Source organism: Panthera leo, chromosome C1 (genome assembly GCF_018350215.1).
Source record: "Panthera leo isolate Ple1 chromosome C1, P.leo_Ple1_pat1.1, whole genome shotgun sequence".
In the NCBI taxonomy this organism is placed as follows: Eukaryota; Metazoa; Chordata; class Mammalia; order Carnivora; family Felidae; genus Panthera; species Panthera leo.
The window spans coordinates 138,978,230-138,996,841 of NC_056686.1; the positions used below are offsets into that span (position 1 = coordinate 138,978,230).

The window sequence follows — 18,612 nt, forward strand, 5'->3', positions numbered from 1 at the left end:
GTGGCTATGGGGATTAAATGCATTAATATACACAGAGAGCTCGGGCGGGGGCCTGGCACAGAACGGGCACGTGTCGACATTATCTCGTCCAGGGCCATCCTATCTTCTACAGAGATCCTGAACTGTCAGTATCACACATCTTGTCAGTTGTGGATTCTGGACCAAGAAGTCCGATCGGCTGTGTAGCAGTTTTCAAAATTCCTGGCCTTAGGACCCTTTATAGTCTTAAAAAGTATTGATATCAAAAAGCTTCTACATTCCTGGGGTATGTCTCTTGATATGTTTTATACTATTGATATAAATTGAAACAAAAATTTTAGATATCACTATTGTCAACCAAAATGCCACTTTTAATGAAAAGTAATTATTTTCCAAAACAAAAACAGCAGAATGGCATTGCTTTGCAGTTTTGCAAATCTGTTTAACATTTGGCTTAATGGACAGCACTGGATTCCCCTCTCTGCTTCTGCATTCTGTCCGTGCAGTGTGTTTATTTTAGTTGAATTAAAAAAGCCCAGCCTTGTCACTCCAGACAGGATTCTTGGTCATGGAGAAGTTATGATCATAGCACCTTCTTCACCCAGGGTTCGCTGGGTGTTGAATGAGTAATGTGAAAGAAGAGTGGAAGGTCCTAGTGGAAGGAGTGGAAGGGAATGGAATGCTGTGTGGCAAGAACTAGGGCCAGTGTTGTGGTGGATGTGGGGACAGGCCTGAAAGTATCAACAAAGTGAGACTCGGGGAGAGAGGCCAGAAGTGACTGCAGACGGGCCCTATGGCACAGGACTTAGAAACCAGCACTGTGAGCTCAAAGGAAGCAACCACGGAGGAGCCGGAAGGAAGAGCGATGCTCCCTCCACAGCAGATTGCACTACTGCTCCTGTGAGATAAAGCCACTTCTATTCAGCAGTGGTACGTGAAGTTCCATTGGTAATTCTTATAATGTAGGGATTGAACTGTAGAAAGGCAAAAGAGAAGATAAAACTATGTACTGTTTGGATTAAGCATAAACCCACTTGCAAGCAATTGCAAAAGCTAAAGTTGGGGGGAAAAAATCTCGAAATACGTTCTTGCAAAACTCTTGTATAATTAGCTTCTTTCTTCAGCCTCCCCACCCCTTCTAAAGAAAGGCGATTTTATTTCCTTCTAAGTCTGGTCACACGTTGCCACTCTGAATTTCCATCTCCAGTTTGGCAGAGGCCCAGGGACAGCCTCGTAGCAAGTCACTTCAGCCAGTACCGTGCTTGCAGCTGAGTGAGGAACAACTCTGAGCCATCCAAGAGGGTCCACAGAACTGGGTGTTAAATGTTCTCCAGATTTGCTGGCCTCGCTGGGTGGCTGCTCTCTGCCATCGGAAGTCAGAAATGGTTTCTCCAGGGGCCAACCCGTTTACTTTTATAAATTCTATCCATGTCCCCCTGCTCTGGATTTATCAGAAGAGATGAGCATTCAGATCGTTGGGGGATGTTTGGGAATCCTTTTTTTTTGGGCTTGCTGGAAAGACTGCTTTGGCAGATGGGCTATAAAGATCTTTAATTCAGAATGCAGAATGACCTCTTCATGGTAAAGGATGCTTTCTTCATTGGGGGCGTTCCTGTGTTTTTCCTTTCCACAGCCTGTCACGTCTCCGGCTTCTCACCCGCCTTGAGGTGACTAAGCAGGTTGGGTCTCCTTTGTGGCCCCCTGTTTCTAACGTACTGCTGGCCAGAACGTGCTGAGTCTTGCCCATGCAAGGGTGGGGGGTTTGAATGAAAGGCTGTGGTCCCCTGGCATTTCAGAGGCCACCCTACCAAGCGTATGTCTTTAATCCTAGGCTCTGTCAACAAGGTTGGCAGCAATCCTCACGTTAAACCCTAACCCTACAATTTAAGGCGTGTGCTCCTACCTCCCTGCCTCCAGGTGGTGGTCTTCCGAAAGCATCCAAGAGCCTATTGGTTTTCAGCTCAAACTGAATTTAAGTGACAACTATGACCAGGCTTCTAGAGTCTTCATCTCTTGTCCTAATAATAAGCACAAAATCTTACCGGAAAGGCTAAACATTCAAGATGCTCTTCCCAGAGACAAATCTTTCTCTGTAACTTCCAAACAGGACATGAATATTATCATGTAGGGTTCTTGAAGCCATTTTTAATGGAGCAGATTTCTACCTGTGGAGTTACACCATTGGAGCAAGAGATGGTAGCTACCAAATGAGCTTTCTATTTTTTGTGTCTGTCCCTTTTTTCCTACACAATTTCTGTCTTTTTTCTCCTCTTCCCTCCCGCCTACCCACTTTGCTCCTACCTTTTTTATAATCCCTTTACACATGCTGAATTTTTACTATTTATTTATAATTTACATCCTGCTTATTTATGCAAAATATGTGAGGTTACTTACAATATTATAACACAGGAGTCAGGAGAGCAAAGAGAAAAAAACTAGAGAGGGAGAGAGCGCTGTAGCAGGAATCTGAGATGTTTTGCACAGTTGAGCACTAAAGTTGGATGTAAGCCTTCTTCTAGAGGGAAAAACAGCGCGATGTGTCAGGTTATGGAGTTCCTTTTAAAACCAGATGGACACGTGGGTTTTTCTTATGTGTGTCATATTTCCGTGCCAGGCAATTCCCTGTTTCTCCAGGACGAGGCTCTACTTATCGCTGCTGTCACCCCCTCCCCATCCCACAAGCACCTTGAGCTCTGCACAAAACCCATAGGAAGATGACTGGCAGACCCACGGCTTCCAGCTGGTGGGAAGAAGCTGAACCCTTTGCTTTCTTCCTGAAAGTTGACTTTATTAGAGTTGGTCCAAAGGCGACAGAGGCCACTTGGGGCTGGCCTCTGAGTCAGGACTTAGCCCAGACTTTTATCCTGGAGACCTGAGCATGACCAGATGGACCTCTGGTGGGCAAAATCAAAGGGGATGTCCTCCGAGTAACTTCCTCAGCCCAGGGAGGCGAAACCTACCTTTCAGCCGGGACTGGGAATCTGTTTCTTGAGAGAGCCTGCATTAGGGGTCATGTCTGAGCTGCCTCAAAATCCCAAGTGCTGGCAAGTGCAAAGGTGTTCGAGTACTCCTTAGGAATGAGAAAATGCATTCCGTTCCTCTATCACCAGTGTCAATAGATACGGGACTTTTGGAAGAGACTGTGGTCAGGGCTAAATGCTTAAATCAAAAGCAGTAAATAGGAGCTGTGCTGTCTGATACACTAGCCACTAGCCACATGTGGCCACCGAGACTTGAAATGTGGCCAAGTCCAAACTGAGATGTGGTCAAAATGTAAAATATACACCACATTGCAAACACTGTGGGAAAAAAATTGAAGTATCTCAATAGTGATATTGTAATGTAAGATAGCTCAACCTGTAATAATGATTACACGTTGAAATGACAATGTATTGAATTTATTGGGTTAAATGAACTATATTATTAAAACTCATTTGACTTCTTTCTTCCCGCTTTTTAATGGAGCCACTTGAAAATTTAAAATTAAATATGTGGCTCACATGGTATTTATATTGGGCAGCTCAGGTCTGAATATCTAGAATATTCATCTAAATATCTAAATACTCTAGATATTCTAAATATGAAAACATTTTTTGAGGAGTGTATTTCCACTGTGTTCCCTAACGCCTATGTTCTCTCTCTTGTTCTTTTTCAACAGATACGGCTCTCCACGCAGCATGTCAAGGACTACGTTAATCACCAATTCCTATATTTTTTTTTCCCTCCTACACAAAATTTCCATTTTCTTTTACATTTGTTTACCCCAGCCATCTGCAGTACACCAGTTTCAGATATTTGAGCTGTGTAGAATTTCTGTGTGTAGAGGTGTGTGCTTGGACTTTTCCTGAGAAATCTGAAGGGGACACTAACAGAAGATCCACTTACCCCTGGGAACCATTGCCAGGACTCGGCTTCGGGGTGCTGGGTGGTCTCTGGGCAGTCCCTGGAGCCTCCTCTCTCCATAGTGCACAGTCCCAGCAAACGCCCTCCATGCCATTCCCTGGGGGGAACATCCAAGTGCCCTGGAGGTGGGGAATCACGCTCCACTGCACCTGTCTGGTCTCCTGTAAAATAAACATATTACTTTATATTTTTAGGGAACAACAACAAAAAAAGTGCTGCTATCAGGTTCAAAATTTTCATTCTGAACACTTTTCCGAAACAAATTACCCCAAAGAAGCATTTTGAATATCCCGGTCACATCTTTGGATCTGTGAAATACACTTTCAGTAGGGCACCTGTTAAAATGCAAAACAAATTTCTTCAAGGCAGAAAAACAATCTGACAGTAGCAATGTAGAATTTGTTCATTCAAACACATCTATGTAAATGTGAAAAGTCATAAAATTCACCTGAGCTGCTTGCTAGTGAACGTGCAGCGACTAGTCTCAGCCAGCCCACTTTGAACATCCTTTCTTCAGGAGTGTTGAAAATGCTGCAAAGTTGGGTGATTGGAAATGGGGTGGCCCCCTCCTCGCTTCCTCCTCCCTAACCCTACTGGAGCTCGTATTGGGGATGGCTTCTTCCTGTAGGGAACCATCTTAAGCCTTGAGGGGGTACTGCTGATGAAATCCAGGATCATTCATTCCCACAGTTGAAAAAGGAAGCCCTCCGGCAGGGGAGTAATTGACAAATATTTGTGCCCGTGAATAAGTTGCTGTAAGTTGTTATGTTAACCCTTCATTGCTGATTGTTTTTTTGAGTTTGTTCTGTGGCTTCAAATTGATAGATTTCATCTTCTTAAGCAGAATTAGAAGAACTCGGTATGGATGGATTTTTTTTTTTTTTACATTTAACTATTGGTTTATTTAACACATGAATTTAAAGGTGAATCAACTCTTACTTCCAGTTGTGGATTTTAGAATGATTGATTTCCAAGTAGTAAAGTCTTCAGGGAAGCTGACAAAGCTTCAATTAACTTGGTCTTGTGTGCTGCTACTAGTTTTGACAAATTGGAGGGTAAGTCAGTGACGACCAGACTAATCTCAGTGAAAGCATCCATCCTATCTCTGTGCCTGCCCACGATGAGGAAGCTGGCACTGTCCCTGCTGCTGTCACCACAGGAATGAAATGTAGGCCGGGTAGACATGGAGTTTTCTCTTTGCTGTGTGAGTCGTAGTTGAAGTGTGTGTGTGTGTGTGTGTGTGTGTGTGTGTAAAGCACTGAGGACTGTGAATTAACTTCCAGACTTTTCTTGTGTAAAATTTCCCTAACACAGCAAAGCTGCTTTGACTTAATTTATTTGTTAAATGTTGCACTTTGTTTATGTGTTTTTTTTTTGGGGGGGGGGGGACTAAGGAGAAAGAAGAAGACATTCTACTGAAGTATTTATTTCATAAATATGACAATTTTGCATTCATTTACATTTTAAAAATTCTTCTTTTGATTTTCTTATATTGCCAGTAACTTGCCTGCTGTACATGCTCAATGGCTATTTACAGTCTGATAGAAGGGGCTTTGTAGGGCAGGATTTGCAAACCTTATCAGGTAATAACATATGCCATAGATTATAATGTTGCTGTTAATATGTTTGGCTCTGATTTTAGAGGCTGAAGCATTGGTCTTGGAGAGGATTGCCAATTAGTAGTTGAGTGACCCTACTCAACTATCATGCAACTGTATTACTTTATGTTTGGAAATTGGACAAAGGTCAGTAATTCTTTCTGGGGGCTCTCTTGTTAATAGATTATTTTAGATTCTTTCCAAAGTAACTTTTCTGTGGTTACCCCTTTTCTATTTCTCAAGAATCGCTTGGTCCTTTCGTGTTTCAAAAAGAACTACGTGTTTCACTTGTAGTTCCATATTTCTTGATCTCCACAAGGGATTGACAAAATTCACACCACTTTTATTCACAGAGAAAGTTGGCTTTGATGTCTCTTAAAGATAATTCTGCTACTTGCTGATCAGCCAGTCAGTTCACCTAGCTTCAATCTTTATGGACCTCTAAGCTAACTTTCCCACACTGTGACTAAAAGATAGGCAGATTATCGGGGAATACAGTATATTCAAGTGGATCCCTAAATATCACTTGGTATAATAAACTAATATCAGGACCATATTCTCTGTAGGCCACTTTTTAAAAAAGCCACATTGATGCAATTTTCCTTGGTTTTTAAGGTTATTACTCCTTTCCATTTGTACTCTAAATATAAAAACCACACTTCTGAATGGCTGCGCCTATGATTATATTTTTGGTTGTATGCTGCTTTTTGCTAGAGAGAGAGAGAGAGAATGTGTGTGTTTCTCCTCTGTGAATAATTTTATATTTCATGCTACTTCTTGAAAGTTTACTTTTTGATGCTATAAGGGAATAGCCAGATGGTTTATACAAATAATCTCTACCTGCAGGATGGTGGATTGTTAAATTAGAGAAATGTTGGTTGGGATATCAAGATTTGTGGTTGCATTTAACTTACCAATTGCATTTTTGTAACATAGTATGTTCCTTCATTGACTGTATTATCAATTCATAAAGTGCTTTTAAGACTTCAAAAGATTTATAGGTGGAGACTAAAATATATTAATGCCAAATGTGTTTTGATCGTTTACTAGACAATTCTGTACAAATGCCTCATCTCTTCAAAAGCTGTACGGTTGGTTTGTTTGAATGGCAGGTAGTAGGGAGAGTAAATGTGGATTCAGACTTTTAAAGGAAATAGTACCATGATTATAAAAAATTAGAATTCATAGTAATATTGGGATAAATGAAGAAAAATGTTTGTCTGGAACGTAGCATCTAGTGACTTTGTGATGCCCTAATTTCACATGAAGAAGGGACATTTCTGTCCAAGGCCAGACCAAGCCATCCCCAAGATTCATGGGAGAATTATCAGTTCTCTTTTCCTAGAGGAATAACTGAAAGCAAATAAAAGTCTTGACAGTCCCCTCTTTGAAGTGTATTTTTTTTTAGCAGGGCAGGAGACATTGAGAGTCTGGCTACATGACATTATTAGGGAAGTTTTTCCCTGGAAGGGAGCTGGGGGAGGATTTCACTTCATTGTCTCACCCTGAGTAGCTTGCGTAAACTAAAGGAACCATCGTAGCCTAAAATGGTTTCATTTAACACTAACAATTTAGACTGTTTAAAAGTATTGAATAAGGGCCAGGTCACTGCTGAAAGAAGCACTGCTCCATGAAGTCTGCTTACACATTTACATATCGTGTACCAATTTTAAATAATTTTCATTGTGTGCAGATACAAGGGGAATAGGGCATCCTGTAGGATTGTACATGTTTAGTGTGTAAGTATGTAATGTGTACTGCAGATGTGTTTTCTCTGGGCTTTATGTCTCTGTACAGTAGCTTTCATTAAAAAAATTTGTGGACAGAATTGTTTTGGTGGTTTGAAGGGGACAATGGCCGCTTATATCAAGTGATGATGCTGTAATATAGTACATGTAACAAAAGATCTGGAAGTAACCCTCCCCTGGCCCGTGGAAAACTTTGGTTATCCTCCAGGTTCTAAAATGAAGATGTATGGATACTCTGGCAGACTGCATGTTGTATAATTTGAAAAATACTAAAAGTGGAAAATAAAATTGAGTTAAACTTTGTCTGGTCTGTTTTTTTTCTTTTGTGAGTCGTCCTAAAGGTATTCTCACCTAAGGCCTCAATGCCAGTGTTAGGAGGAACCATTTTTTGGCCTCAAAAGAACATTTCAGCGAACAGCCGCTCAGACCCAAAGCATGAGTAAAGTCAGCACTGACGTTTTTGCCTCTGACTTTGCTCAAATACCTATTTTATTTATTCATTTATTTTATTTTATATTTTACATTTATTTATTTTTGAGAGAGAGAAGGAGACACAGAATCCGAAGCAGGCTCCAGGCTCTGAGCTGTCAGCACAGAGCCCGACACAGAGCTCGAACCCACAAACTGCAAGATCATGACCTGAGCTGAAGTCGGTCGCTCACCCAGGCGCCCCCCCATTTTTATTTTTTATCAAGGAATCAAGAAAACCTGGCATTTGTTCCTTAAGCGGTGAAAAGATGGCAACTGATATAAATAAGTATCTTAAACTTTTTTTAAGGTAAGATTGAGTTACAGCTCAATAGACCAGTGTCATAGCTGGATTTCTGAATTTGTTCTTGCCCAAGTAAGGCACTTACTCTAACAATATGTTAGCACATTGGTATTCTTTAATGCAGTGGAGCCCTGTGTATATTGAAAGATTATTGGCATCTTTTGAGAAAGGTTGGTGTGTCTGTGTTCCTGTTTAACCTGAATATTAGTATTAATGTATAGGTCTGAGAGCTTATGAAAGGACTCCAGACTGTGATGCCTTTGGAGAATAACGAAAGGCAGAATGCAGGATGATTTCATCTGCTTTCAGCAAGGAGCCTTCTATACCTCAGGTCACTGGAATCCTGTGGCCCTGCAGGCACTGTGTATGTAAAATACCCTCCTTCTCATTCTTGGTTTGGTTAATGTTGCATGAGAGCCAGACAGTAAACTGCTTTAATCAGTTAAAATGGAAAGGATGGATGCCAAATCAACATTTCTAAGTGGGATTGAGGGCACTGCTTCTGATGATGTGCTTTTATGATGTCTTATCCATCTTTCTTGAAATTGTTATTCTCCCGAGAACTTGCAAGCGGCAGTTTCTAGATAGCAGATCGTTAAAGGTGACTTATATAGTAAAACTTTACACGTGGATCATATTTAGGCTGAAGCCTGCGTATTTGAGGTGGAAAAACAGTCCTCTGAAAGAACTCAATTACAAATCAAATTGCAGGATCAGTGGGAAATGACCCCACAGGTCCCTGAAAGCAGGGGTTCTGCAACACAGGAGGGCTGCATTGACCACCCCCCCCACCCCGCCCTGCTGTTCCCCAGGGTCCTGCAAGTTGTTCTCCAGGTTTCCGGTTCCCTGGAGCTCTGAATGGTGCTCCAGCTAGGACTTGGAAGTACATTCAGAGCTGCAGTGTCTGTGGGAGAATGTGGAACTGAGCTATAAGCTGCAAAGGTAATTACTGGTGACGTGTGTATTGGCAGCTTTAATTCTGGCATTTGTGACAGGTTACATCTTGTGATTTGTCTTATGTACATAATAAATTGAAGAGAAGTAGGAGGCATTTCTCAGGTGACGCATCAAATAAGAATGTGGGCTCACTTGACAAAAGGCATCCTGCCATGGGGTTTTTACTTTCCCTTTGGCGTTTGGTGGTTCTTCATCCAATCTGCAAAGAACACATCAATTTCTGTGTGGTTAGTCGGGCTCAAAATAGTAAAAGACTTCCAGGTATCCCCACGGATCTTTCCACTTATAACACTGTGGATGGCAAAGGCTGGAATTCTCCATCTGCTTTGCCTCCTCAGTGCCAACCGCTCTGTTTGGGAGTCCTCCCTGTCTGGCACCCTCCAAACTCTCACCCCTCCCTATGACCATACTGCAAATGATTCTCATAGGATAGCTCTTCAAAGAAAATTTACCTAAAATGATACTTTACTCCTTCAAAACATATACATGAAACTAGGGAAATTGGCAAACTTGCCTCAGATGACGTGTTAACCGCATCAGAACCTCAAAATGCCCAGAGAGCTGTGGTAAGCAATCAGTTAATTTGGAGAGATGATTCTGGCTGTGTGCCAGATACCGTTTTAAGTGCTTTGCATGTATGAATCCATCTAATCCTCCTAATAACCCCATGAGGTAGGCACCATTATCTCCACATTAGTGGGGAGGAAACAGGCACCAGAGAGGTTTGGTAACTTGCCCAAGGTCTCACAGCTGGGAGGAGGAGTCAGGTTTGAAACCCAAGCAGTCTGGTCCCAAGGTTTGTGTTCTCAAGAGCTGGCAAATATCTCCCAGAACAGTGCTCGGTGTGGTGTGGGCTGCGTCGGGAGGGGGGCGGGGGGGGGAGGGCGGGGTGGTGGTGATAACCAGCAACCAGCCTCAAAAACCCTTTTGTAAACAATTTATACAAAGTTTTATACCTTTGCATACCTTTGCGTTTCTGTGTTTTCTCCTTTCAGAGGAATCTGAGAATTCCTTGTTAGTTGAATTACATTAAGCAATCAAATGCATCTAGTAAAGAATCATCAAAATAATAATGAAAGCGGATGCCCCACAGCAGGAGTGCCTGCTAATGCACCTTCTAAAGGAAGTCTGCAGCCACTGCAATCGTCAGACTCTTTTTCTGTGTAACAGACACTCAGAAGCTACAGTCACTCCTGTCAGTTTCGTACTATTTGCCTTAAGAATTTAACTTCACTCGTGTTGACTTTTTTATCCTCTTTAGGACATTAATTATCTCTGGTTGCATTTTAAAATATATAGCCTATGTCCTCTGCTGTTTAAGCTCCAAGTGAAAGCAGGGCTCTCTTGCCCCATCTGGGCCAGCTGGAACGGGAGGTCTGAGGGGCACTGGTGGGGTCCCCTCCCCCCCACCCCCCAGGTCTATGTGAGGCCTTGGAGGAGGCTGCTCAGGGAGCCCTGTTGATAGTAGCTACCCCTACCTCACCTCCAGCCTTGTCAGGATGATTAATAGAGCCTCATTTTAGTGCTTTAGGTTTCAAAAAAGTAAACATGCCAACCATACCACACATGCATATGCAAGTCCGACTGCAGAAAAGGGGCAGGAAAGCACAAGCGGGGTCCTTGTGAGCACCCCCCACCCTGCTTTACCACAGACTCCCTTTACCTCTGCCTCTCCTGTCTGAGGGTGCTTCTGATGGGCTACTACAGAGTTGAGAAGGACAGGCTGATGGCAGATTTGTCTAGGTCTTGGGCAGCTACCTCCTTCAGCCAGTGCCATCGTGGCTGCTGGCCTGCAGACCCCAAGCACTAGCCTGGCTTCTCTGCTGCCCTGCAGTGCCCCCTTCTGGGACATGCACGCAACAGTAAAATACCCCTGGAGCACCGGCTCTCCACTATAGCACCGCTGAGTTAATTCCAAAATAGGAATAATGATGGACTTGGGACCTGGATCCAACTCGACTTCATACTGACCAACTGTGGGATTATGATCAAGCTGTTTGGCTGTACAGCGTCTCAATGGCTTCGTCTCCATACCTGGATTAGGAGATTTCTGGTCCACCACTCTCTACCCTTCACTATTGGTTGGAGGATCAGATGAGAAATTGTGTGCCAGCATTCTATCAAAGTGCCACTTAAACATAAGAGATTGTTATGTTAAAAGACAAAATTCAACTGAGTACATTTTAAAGATCTTACTGGCCTTATGCAATGATTCATGAACTGGGCAGCATGAATCTAGCAGATAGAAAGGAGCTCCGAGGAGCAGTACAGAATGAAAGACTTACAGGCAGAAGGGAGTGGGAACAAAGGGGAAAAAAAAAAAAAGAAAAAGAAAAAAAAAGGGCAGAGTAGTTGTGGCAAGGTCACTTTCCTTTAGAGGATGGTGGGGGTCCCTCAGGCAGATTACCTAACTAGTGCTGACCAGGTGATTCCTGGTTGACTGGTTTAAGATTCCATTTCTGGAAGAGCTGAAACTGAGTGACGGTTTGGGCTTAGCACAAGTGACTCCTTTTGGGGCCTGTTGTATTGTTTTTAGCAGTTATTGTAAAAAGCTTCCTAGGAGAAGGTATTTGCACCTTGGACCCCGATGATGCCATTACCTATCACCCCCGATACGTAGCAGAGAAGAGTATGGGAGACCCTGGGAATTGTCTGATTCCACCCAGTGAGATCAAATCTCATTGTAGCTCTCTGTTTAGGGTTCTTCCTTTCCCACACCTCCCCATCCTTCCTTTTGGGGAAAAGCTGCTCTTAGGCTGTTTCACAGGGTAAGAATATCCTCAACCTGCAGTGAGGAGGGTTTGGGGCTGGTGTCCCATTTTTGTGCCTGGTGTTCATCTCTGCACCTGGTGTCCATCATCTCTGTGCCTGGTGTCCATTATCTCTCTGCCTGGTGTCCACCTCTGTGCCTGGTGTCCCATCTCTGTGCCTGGTGGCTGTTTGTATCAGGGCTCAGCTGCATTCAAGGTCCTGACACCTCATGCATCAAGTCCATTCTGCATCTCAGAAATCACAGCTACTTCGGAGGGTCTACGTCCCAGCAGCATTTCATAGGAGCTTAACAAGTTCCCCAAAGCGAGATGAGATGCACTCAAGGAGTCACTTAGCCAAAGCCGGGACACAAAATCCTACTCAGCTGCTGGCAGCATCTGGAAACAAGCTCTCTGCTGCTTCTGCTGCAAAGAGCCTGGTATCTGAAAGCTCTCCTCCTGGCACCACGCTGGAGGCAGGTACTCACTGTGCGGGGCAAGCTCTTCTGTCCTTTCTGCGTGGGCCTGCTGCTCATAAACAGATGACTTACCACCGTGACCTCCGCTTTCTACTTGTCTTCTTTCAGCCATAAACCCAAGAGAAAACAAATCCAGACAGGTGAACTAACCTGTCCAAGGTCACATGGTTGGTCTTGGCTCTCGAGCTCAGATTCCTTCTATTACAGTCTCCTCTGTTTGCCCATCTCAATTTTCTCATTCCTAATTTCCCCTATGACTTGTAAGTAAATAGTGTCTTTTAAAGTGGTTTTCGCTTTACTATATTAAGCCAATAAAGTGGGGAGTTCTTGGAAGAAATAAAGTGTACATCACCAATACTTGGAGTAGAAAAGAAGGCTACGGAGGCACATTAGAAATCATCTGTTTCCACCAAGCAAGGGTAAACACTCCCCTCACGTCACACACGGACAGCCGGAGCCCAGAGCTCCTCACTCCAGCCACACTTCACTCCGCTGCACCAACCCTCGGCCTGCAAAGACAGAGGCTGGTGACGGTAACTGATGGCGGTGGGCGCCTCTCTGACGTCCCTGGGTCAAGCACTGCGTGACGGTTAGTCGCATGGAAGTGTTTTGTACACATGTGAACTGTGTGCCAGGAACCTGGCGATCAGGACTGGACCTTGGCAGTTCATAGTCCAGAGTTCCTGTAGCTCCCACTCTTCTCTGGAGTAACCGAGTGCCTCTCTGGGAAGTGAAGTGCTTAGTACATCATGCATGGCTCATGATAATAGCTAGTTTTTCATGTGCATTCTGGAATCTCTTAACAAGGGATGGATGACAATGGCACTGTTATTTTCCCCACATGCAGATAAAGAAACTGAGGTATGGAGAGCTAGGGAGCGGCGGAACTGGCTGTACAGTCCATATTCTTAATCATTTTTTAATGTTTATTCAGTTTTGAGAGACAGAGAGAGTGCAAGCGGGGGAGGGGCAGAGAGAGGAAGACACAGAATTCGAAACAGGCTCCAGGCAGAGCCCGACACGGGGCTCAAACCCACAAACCGTGAGATCGTGACCTGAGCTGAAGTCGGCCTCTTAATTGACTGACCCACCCAGGTGCCCCTTAATTTTTTTTTTTTTTTTTTAGAGAGGTGTGGTGGAGAGATAGTGTGTGAGCTGGGGAGAGCTTAGAGAATCCCAAGGAGAGAGAGAGAATCCCAAGCAGGCTCAGCACTGTCAGTGCAGAGTGTGATGAAGGTCTTGAACCCACAAACTGCGAGATTATGACCTGAGCCGATATCAAGAGTCAGATGCTTGACTGACTGAGCCACTCAGGTGCCCCTAGAGTCCATAGTCTTAGGTTTACATGGTTACCAAGGAGCATAGAGAGACGAGGCTGAAATCATGTTTCACTCTTAGACCAGAGCTTATTCACAGAACCTGAGCAACATACAGGAACGGTTGAAATCTCTATGTGATAAACTCAAAATGTTAGCATTCATTCACTCTTTCTGGAAATATTTGAGCACCTATTTTGTACACAGCGTTGTTTTCAGAGCTGGAGAGAAGTGGTGAATAAGGCACGACAGTCTTTATTCTCTTACAGGCAAATGAACGAGTGAACACTACTTTCTAATATGATCGAATACATTTAAGTGCTATGAAGAAAGTAAAACAGGCTGCTGTGGTAGCAGGTGGCTTGGTCTCCTTGGAACCAAGTAGTCAGGGAGGGCCTCTGTGAGTGACAGAAGGAGCCAGCCATGCAAAGATCTGGAGACAGTTCCAAGCAGAAGGGACAGTAAGTGCAAAGGTCCTGAGGAAGATTTTGCTTGGTGTGTTAGCGGTAACAGAACTCTGATTTTACACGAAGAGTTTTCTCCACACTGGCATTTCACTTCCTCATTGACCTTCAGCAAATTAAAAAGATGATCCATATGTTTGTGTTACCTTCAAAAGTAGGAACTAAATTCAGAATAATCAAGAACTTCTTTCCTGGGTTTAGAAACCCACCACCAAAGGCATTTGGACATTTTTGTAGCCAGCAATTTTGTAAGCAGACCCATAGCTTTGTAGTCCATGTTTCAGTGCTTGCTCCGAAACCCAAGCGAAAGAGGGCAAGCAATCCTAAGAGGATGTGTTTTAGACAGCCCGGCAAATTCACGATGATCCGTGGTCCCTGAGAGCGTAAGGCAGCATACTGAGGAATAAATATGGAAAAGCTGATTCACTGCCCAGCCTCAGGGCCAAGCACTCGCCTGAAGGGGCCACTTGTATCTTTTAATAGTCTCCTCAGGGACATACTGCCTCTACGGTGTGTCACTTGGAAATTTTGCTCGCTGCCCAACACACTTTGGAGAGGTTATTTCAACTTTCTGCTGCTTTAGGATTCTGTGATTGGTGGACTTCCAAAACCCAAAGAAACCTATGTATCCTTGGCCGCCCTTGGTAAGCGTGGAGAGAATTTCACCAGACAAAAAGCAAAGGTTCTGGATTTTGTCAGATAATTCTTGCGTTGACATTTTTGGGTGTCCCCGAAGCGTAACTCTGATAGCCGTTCTTGCTGCAGCTGCTGCCTGTTCTGTTCTTGGTTCAGACTCATTTCTTGCCAAGATCCGCCAGGAAAGAAGTGTTTCCCGCTGCGGGCCTCACACAACTAAATGGCACCAGACTGAAGTTCCCTGTTCAGTGACTAATTAGCCCGTGGCTTTAGGAAGTGGAACAAAGGATCTACATTTTTGTAGGATGTCACTTGAAAGTGTGAGCTGAATAGCGTCAGCTGTTCAAATAGCAAAGCTGGATACAGTGGGGTATGTGGAGGGGGTGGGTCCAGGAGTGAGGTAGCAATCCGGGCAAGAAAGGTCTGGGTTTCTCTGAGATTTAAAGGGCTAACACAGAGGTGGCTGCACATTTTATTTTTCCCTAAAAGGAAGGCTGATTTCTAAATGGGTGAAGGGGAGGGGAGCTTGGGTGGCTCTTGATTGGTTAAGCGTGCAGCTCTTAAATTCGGCTCAGGTCATGATCTCACCGTTGGTGAGTTTGAGCCCCAAATCAGGCTCCGTGCTGACAGTGCTGATCCAGCGTGAGATTTTCCCTCTCTCTCTCCCCCACCCCTGCTCATGCTCTCTCTCTCTCTCTCTTTCTCTTTCAAAACAAACAAACAAACAAACAAACAAAATGGGTGAAGGTGAGTGGGAGGTACAGGTTTCTAGTTATGGAATGAATAGGTCATGGGGATATAATGTACAGCCTGGGGGATATAGTCAATGGCATTGTCGTAGTTAAATGGTGACAGATGTTTGCTACGCTTGTGAGCACAGCAGAACATGTTGACTTGTTGAATCACTGTGTCATACACCAGTAACTAATGTAACATTGTGTGTCAACTATACTTCAATTAAATGAGTGAATGAATGAATAAATTAATAAATAAAATAACTTTAAAAAAAAGAAGCCTCATTTTGTTGTTTTTAGAGCACTACTTATGTGAACCTGGGTTGTGGAGAGAGTTAACATTTCTCTTCCTTTGTTCAGGTGAGGTGAGGGCATGGCTTAGAGGGGAGGGACGCCTCTTGGTGGATGTGGGGCAGGAGCTGTTCCAAACTGAACCTCTCCCCAGGCTTGCTTCTGCACCTGAGAAATGAGAAGTTGGATGAGATACGTTTCCTAGGCTTGCCTGTAGGTGAGTAGCACCTGGAGTGCTTATTCAACACCACTCATCTCTCCGGAATCAGAATTCTCAGGAGCAGTGATCTGCCTCTTGAGCAGGCATCCCCAAGTGACCTTCCTCCTGAAGGATGTCTGGAAACAGCGGCCTGCAGGATCTCTGACAAGTCTTCTGGCCTCAAGACCCTTGGCTAAGTCTGGAAGGCAGTGATTCCTAACCAGTTCTGAGACCCTAACATCTTTGCAAATTTAAGGACAGCTGTGGATTCTCTCTTTAAGAAAAATGTATGTAGACACAGAATACCGAATTCAGTTCCAGGGTCTATGGACCTTGGTTAACAATTCATACCCTGAAGTTAGCTCTCAGAAGAGAATCTAAGCCCGTAGCCGTGTGCCTGGCATAAAGTGGCAACTCACTGAATTTTATGCATGCCTCCCAGCCCCTATGATACACTAGTATTATCTTCATTTTATAGATGAGTAAACTGGGGCATAGAGAGATTAACATATCTTCTTAAGAGGCAGCTGGATTTGAACCCAAACATTCTGATTCCAAAGCCAGTGAACTTAAATTCTGAGCCTAATAAAGTGTTTATCAGGTTTGCCTACCTGAATTCATGGCTCTTTTCGACCCTAATATTGTTGACCTGTTCCCTAAACCTCTCCCATATTAGTTTCAATTAACTGAGCAGCTACTATGTACCAGGAACTATCCTAGGCACTTTCCACACATATTGAAAAATGTGCTCAGAAAATGATGTACAGTATTAACACACACATAGAATCCTGTGTAAAGGTAGGAAAAAAAGGTAAATTATATCCCAAAGCTCGGAAAGTTTTTTGGTTATTCTTTGGATAATTTCTCTTCCACTATGCAATCAGAGAACTAGAGATAGAAAAAAACCCTGAAGATTTCCTAGTTCAAATGTCATTTTCCTAGGTACCAGGAGAATAACACGCATGATCATTTGCAAGGATTAATGCATTCTAGATTCTTAAGAAGTCTATCAATAGTTTTATCCTATTTTCAGCACTTTAATACCATCAAACATCAGTTGGCTCTCTTTGCCCTGCCAGCCTGAGCCATGAGCAGGTGCTTTGTGCTGGCCCTGTGCACTTCAAGTGCCTTATTTGATTTAAGCTCACAATCATATCAGACCTGCATATTTCAGATATCCCTTTCTGGCGAAGAACTTCAAGCAGAGATCTTGTCTGATTTAATGTTTATGGGTTTTCCAAGTGGGAGAAATGCACAATTAGGGAACATGCCCAGGGCTACTCAGCAAGCCTGGAGTGGGGCTGAGGGAGGGAAGGGGGAGAGAGAGAGAGAGAGAGAGAGAGAGAGAGAGAATGAATGAATGGATGCCAGGGCAGAACTTGTGCCTTCCTGATGATTCCCAGGCCAGTTGAGTGGCATCACTTCAGGTTGACCCAGCCAAGATCACACACATAGTGGGGGGGACCCTAAATCACAGCACAGATCACATGCTCCACTGACTGTAACCAATACACCAGAAGGGCCCCGCCCACTTTGTGTGGGTGAGACCTGGAGGGGCTCCCGACCTCAGCCCCACGTGCTGGTACGAGTGACTATCCCAACGGCAGGACCCTCCACAGCCCCACCCTGGGACATTAGCCTCCTCACCCACCATACAGGGAGTGCAGCTGGAACAGGGCGCACCTAGGTGCGGCATTCTCTGTAACTTTTTACCAGGTCGGCCTTGCCCAGTGTGAAGCAACCAACCAGGCAACACCACATCTTAAACACCCATCTGTGCAAGACTCACCGATGAAGCAGGATTTGGGGGGGAGGTGGTCCGGGCCCCAAGAATGTTGAGCCTATTGTTGGGGGTGGGAGTGGTGCAGGCCACTTGGCCCTGGCCTCACCTTGGCAGACAGCCTCTAATTATGGCCTTTGAGATTTAATAGATAGTCCTAGAAGTGTACTGAAATAGTTCTAAGTAGGAATGTTCTCCACGCACCTTTAAAGTTGTACAATGTTTCCTATAGTGGGCTTAGAATGGATTTCTTTAATGAGTCTGCAAATTAACATATGAATAGCAGCATCACACAGCATTGTGTGTGTTTGTGTGTGTGTATGTGTGTGTTAAGGTCATTCATTTGCTCAATGGAAAAAATACACCACACTCTTTGTGTCCTATTTTGACACATGTTTTTTCATGGATTTTATTTTATCTAATTTTTTTATGTAACCTCTACACCCAACTTGGGGTTCGAACTCACAATCCTGAGATTAAGAGTTGCATACTCTACCCACTGAGCCAGCCAGATGCCCCCCCCCCCCTTTTTTTAAAATGTCAGGGCTTCAGTGAGAGTAAGTGGGTCAGGTCATGAGCTCTAAGAGGCCTGGAAAGAGCACGGATTAGAGATTTCAGCAGAGGACCAACCCCAAGTCCCATTTCTGTAGAAGCTCTATCCCCAGTCAAGGCTTCCTGGCTACAGGACTCACCAGCACCCCGAATGCCCCACGCTTGGCTCAGCTACTAGCTGTGGGATCCGGGGTCAGTCACACAAACTCTGGGCTGTTTCCACAAGTGCAAGGCTGGCAGGAGAGCATCGTATTTCTGAGTACCCCTGCCTGTGACATCTTCGGAAGTTAAAGATTTGCTTGACAGCTTATGAAGATGTCCAGGGGGTGTCGACTTCCCACAAGCCTGACAGGCAACCAGAGGGTGGTAAGCGGTACAGACAGGATGGGTGGCTTGGAAACCTAGCCTCTTGACTCTGGGTTCTTGCTGGTAAAGCGGGAGAGATGCTGGAACA

General features: G+C 44.2%; 1 protein-coding gene across 4 annotated transcripts in view; it reads left to right on the forward strand.

The window, feature by feature from the left end:
• KIF5C (kinesin family member 5C) overlaps positions 1 to 5,271 on the forward strand; it is a 161,812-nt gene extending 156,541 nt beyond the window's left edge. For all 4 annotated transcript variants that reach the window (XM_042948745.1, XM_042948747.1, XM_042948748.1 and 1 more), the window contains one exon: positions 3,638 to 5,271. The gene's annotated coding sequence lies outside the window, so the exon portion shown is untranslated. The remainder of the gene's footprint in view (positions 1 to 3,637) is intronic.
• Positions 5,272 to 18,612: the final 13,341 nt, after the last annotated feature.